The sequence below is a fragment of the Salvelinus alpinus genome, chromosome 19, assembly GCF_045679555.1.
Source record: "Salvelinus alpinus chromosome 19, SLU_Salpinus.1, whole genome shotgun sequence".
NCBI classification, from domain to species: Eukaryota; Metazoa; Chordata; class Actinopteri; order Salmoniformes; family Salmonidae; genus Salvelinus; species Salvelinus alpinus.
Window position 1 is genome coordinate 15,610,564 of NC_092104.1, and position 5,185 is coordinate 15,615,748.

General features: G+C 41.1%; 1 long non-coding RNA gene across 1 annotated transcript; it reads right to left on the minus strand.

Annotated features, from left to right (window-relative positions):
• Positions 1–543: 543 nt before the first annotated feature.
• LOC139545956 (uncharacterized) lies at positions 544–3,418 on the minus strand. Its single transcript, XR_011669160.1, has 2 exons — positions 2,848–3,418; positions 544–1,531 (listed from the first exon to the last, which is right to left on the minus strand). It is a non-coding gene; the product is annotated as an uncharacterized lncRNA (long non-coding RNA).
• Positions 3,419–5,185: the final 1,767 nt, after the last annotated feature.

Sequence of the window (5,185 nt, forward strand, 5' to 3'; positions counted from 1 at the left end):
AAAGTAAGTTAATGCGGTCCGGGACGGCTTCCTGGCAAAATAAATAGAGGGGTACGCCGTACCGGTAAAACGCCTATCACAATAATTAACACAAAATGCCTAGAAAGCTATAGGCTACTACACCATTATTGAAAAATGAGCGAGTTGGCTTGAAACCGAGTGGTATACGCTCCAAATTGTGTTGTGGTTTGACATTTTGCCAAGGTGAAGATGAGTGGCCGAGATGAGACCGAGACATGCAGACAGCAGGGGAAGCATAAATTCAGACTACAATTGTAGGCCTGCTAATGACAATCGCAGAATAACAATACATGTTTAGGTGTTTTGTAACAGATGTCTATTTCTATTCATCAAATGTCGGGTGCACAGCTCAGTTTGGATGCTAGAATTATTTTGTGAGTGGACAAACGTGGGCAGGTAGCCTACAGCAGCGCCATTTTGAAGTGATTGTTTGACAATCAGATTAAAACATCATGACTGGTTGTGTTTATGCCACTGTAAAAGCAAATACTATCACCTTTCATGTAAGACCCAAATACAGACTGTGTTGAAGTACAATGTTTATTACAGCAACAGGGGCAGGCAAACGGCAGGTCAAGGGTCGATAATCCAGAGTAGTGGTAAAGGCACAGGACGGCCGGCAGGGTCAGGGGCAGGTAGAGTGGTCAGGCAGGCGGGCTCAGAGTCAGGGCAGGCAAAGGTCAAAACCAGGAGAGCGAGAAAAAGAGCGACTGGGGAAAACCAGGAGCTGAGACAAAACGCTGGTTGACTTGACAAACAAGACGAACTGGCAACAGACAAACAGAGAACACAGATATATGTACCCAGGGCATAATGGGGAAGATGGGCGACACCTGGAAGAGGGTGGAGACAAGCACAAGGACAGGTGGAACAGATCAGGGCGTGACAAATACATGTTAAAAGTGATATGATAAACTTTTACTTGACCCACAGAGATCATATGAAATTAATTAAATTCCCATACCGGTAAGAAATTAAATCTACTTTCACCCATGATGTTTCGTCTAAATGACACTAACTCATAGTGGCATGGAAATGCGATGGCATTGCTAAAGTTGGCAAATATTTAGTAGGAAACAAATACAAAAAATACAATAAAATACAAAAACACAGTCATGGGAAGCACAAATAAAATATCACAAATCAATCAGAAAACATTTATCTTCCTCCACAAATAAGTCCCCAGTCAATGCTTTTAATTGCCCAAACTGCCCCAGAACATCAACATGAAATGTATTTTGAATTTTGTTCCAGCAATAAGGTGCATTAAAACTAAAAGCAGATTTACCTAGCTCGGTGGAAACCCTACGAACCTCAATAGTTAACCAATCCTGTGAACGGGTTAGGCAATTCAAGTTTCTATACTTCAACAGCAAAGTTAGATGAGACAGAAGTTTATGAAGTAGGGCCTTGTAAACAAAAAGGGAGTAATGTAGAGATCTACGGGTCTTTAGCGAAGTCCAGCCAACGTTTTGATACAGGATGCAGTGGTGAGTATCAAAACTGTCACCTGTAACAAAACAAAAGGCACTATGGTTGTTACGTCCGTCGTTGAATGAATGAGACCAAAGCGCAGCGTGGAAAGTGTTCATGATATTCAATACTGAAACACTGACAAAACAACAAAATATAAACGAACGTAAAGTTCTGCAGGGCTAGACAGCAACTGTGCAAAAACAAGATCCCACAAACTAGGGTGGAAAACAGGCTGCCTAAGTATGATTCCCAATCAGAGACAACGATAGACAGCTGCCTCTGATTGAGAACCATACCCGGCCAACAAAGAAATAGAAAACTAGAATGCCCACCCAAATCACACCCTGACCTAACCAAGTAATTAAAAGGCTCTCTAAGGTCAGGGCGTGACAATGGTAGATGGCATCCAAAGGTTTAATAGTAGTATCAGCTGCACTTTGATAAATAATATCACCACAATCAATTGTGGCCGGTAATATCAAAGTGTTTGCAATAGTGTGTGGTTTCATAGCGTATTGTGCCTAGCCATTCACTGTGGGAATGATTCAAGTGCAACGGTCAAATGTGGCCCTTAGAGATCATGGGAAAAGGCTGCATTTGACCGTTGCACTTGAATAATTGCACTTGAATAACCACACTCTATTGCAAAGACTTTGATATTACCGGCCGCAATTGATATGGTGAAAACAATGTGTGGGGAGGCAGAGACACAGAAACTCACATCAATACCTTTGTCAGATAACACTGTTGTCGTGTCTTTGGCTATGCCGGATTAAGTGATATGATATGCTATTCTATAAAATAATTTCTCTGTAATTAATATTACCTGATTAAGCTAATCAGGTAAATAGTTAACTAGAAAGTTGGGGCACCACGAAATAATGTTTATAGAGCGGTTATCTTCCGAATAAACTCTTAAAGACCTAGTAATCTTTTACATCAAATAGCAGTAAATATTTAATCGTCACCTTATTTAGTCTCATCTGAAAGTTGTAAATTCTTGGTTATCTTCATGAACACTGGCTAACAAGTTGAATCAGCAATACAAAATTTGGTTTATTTATTTACAAAATACCTAAATAATCACACAGAATTACATATACACAGAATGTATCATACATTGAGTACAAATTATGTCATAAAGGAAAACGTCCCTAGCGGACGGAACAGATATGACAGCTGGTTACACAAAGAAAGGGGGTTGGTTTGAGTGAAAGAGCGGGAAGACTGAGGAGCAAAAAGGTTTTGTGTCTCTATAGGGCCGTAGGCAGTTATGCTATCGTAAATACAGTATCTTTTGCATTCTAAATTACCGCCCATTTGAAAAAGGAAAATGCAATAAATATTTACTCTGAGCTGCGCTTCGTTCAGTTGGTCGTAGATGGGAGGCCGGGTTGTCCTTTGAAGAATGTCTGGTGGTAGAATGGATACTTGGTAGTACCGTCATCGTGTGGTAGAACAGTTACTCTGTCCGTCCTCTCCTAGCCCATATCTACAGTTGCTGCGCTAACACAACGGTTAGGAGGTATCACTTCTTTAGTGAATAAGAGTTCAAAGTTCATACCAAGTTGCCATACTTTAAGCTCATGCTATATTCTGGCTGGTATAGTTGAAATTCATCCTTCCGGCGTGTAGGTCGTCACCTTCACATTGAAATTCGATGCTAATTTCATTAGGTTCTTGCTGAAGTTGGCTTAGTTCTGTAGGTGGTCTTTGTCTTTTCAACGTGGGGACCTCAAGTCCACACGTCCTTGGAACAGGAAGTTACATTTTCGTCAACGGGTTTATATAGTGGTGAAAGAAGGGAGTGTTTCATAGTTTACAACCAATGTCTGTTCACTTGGGCGGGGCCTCTGAGTGAGCAGAGTGGTGTTCTTCTGACAAACCGTTCTCTCATTAAGAAGCTAAAAATTATATTTCATCTTTTCAAAAACAGTTTCATATTTAAACATTTAAATTGCACAACAATTCCATGTGAATCTGATAACTAGAATGTGTAGATTTTCCAAGATACAGTTTGTCGTCCTATCATCAGTAATCATGTCTCAGACACCAACTGATCTGAGATCATATTCATTAAGTACCAACGCATATTTTCAACTGTTTGGATTACCGAAATATGGTTCCGTTTCCCATCTTTTGATGTCACCAGACTCTCTCTCAATGTTAACAAAGGCTTTACTAGAGTCACATCGGTAGAGTAGAGAGAGGAAAAAGGGGAAAGGTATTTATGGGGGTCATAAACCTCCCCCATCAGGCCAACATCATGACACTGTTGAACGAAGAATTTATGCTATTACTAGCAATCAAGAGGAAACTGACTGAACCAATCAGAAACTCCCCAGCTTATGCTCTCCAAATGGATGATAGCTGTGAGGGCCGAGATTACCATGCATTGACTTTTGTTTGCTAAACATGTTTAGAGATGCTATTCACGAGGACATATTGTTCTGTCTAACGATTCCAGAGCATCAGAAGGCACAGGGGATGTTCAGTGTTCTGCATGGCTAAAGAATTTACGAAAAACAGATTCCATGGGAGTGAATGGTGGGCTTTTGCACAGATGGGGCTCAATCTATGGTGGGACCGCGGGCAGGCCTCTGTACTCTAGTTATGAATGTGTCTCGATCTGCCATATGGATGTATTGTATGATACACCGAGAGCAACTGGGGGCAAAAGAGCTGAGCACAGAACTCGGAGATACTGTATACTGCAGCAGGTAACTTAGTTTGTAAACAACATCAAACGACATCCACTGCTCGCACGCCTGTTCGCAAAACTGTGTGGAGATATGGGATCAGAGGACGACAATGTTCTATTTCACACCGAGGCTTGGTGGTTATCGTGGGGGAGTGTTGGAAAGATTGTTTGCATTGAGAGAGGAGCTGTCATTCACAATGGATGTAAAAAAAAAAAAACAGACTTGGTTGACTTTCTGTGTCAAATAAAATAAAAAATGTCTCCTTGCCTATGTAACAGACATACCCTGGGTAACTGAACGAACTGAATGCGAGCATGCAGGGAAAATACACCAATATTCTACAGATGAATGACCGAATCAGTGGATTCAGAGGAAATCATTCTTATTGGAGAGAGTCTTTCAAAAGCGAACCATGCGCACTTCCCTCGGCTGTGTATGTTTCTAACAGAAAACAGCATCAGTAAGTGAGTGAAGACTGCTCACCTCCAACGATTGGAAGAGCACTTTGGGACCTACTTCCCAATCCGTTTGACCATGATCCCGGCTCAGTTGACATGCCAGTATTTGTATTTATTACGGATCCCCATTAGTTGCTACCATGGCAGCAGCTGCTCTTCCTGCGGTCAAACAAAATTAAGGCAGTTATACAATTTTAAAAACATTACAATACATTCACAACAGATTTAACAACACATCAAGTGTGTGCCCTCAGGCCACTACTCTACTACCACATATCTACAACACAAAATATATGTGTACGTATGTGTATAGTGCGTATGTTATCGTGTGTGTGTATGCATGTGTCTGTGTCTGTGTTTGTGTCTCTTCACAGTCCCCGCTGTTCCATAAGGTGTATTTCTATCTGTTTTTTAAATCTAATTTTACTCCTTGCATGAGTTACTTGATATGGAATAGAGTTCTAAGTAGTCATGGCTCTATGTATTACTGTGCGCCTCCCATAGTCTGTTCGGGACTTGGGGAACCGT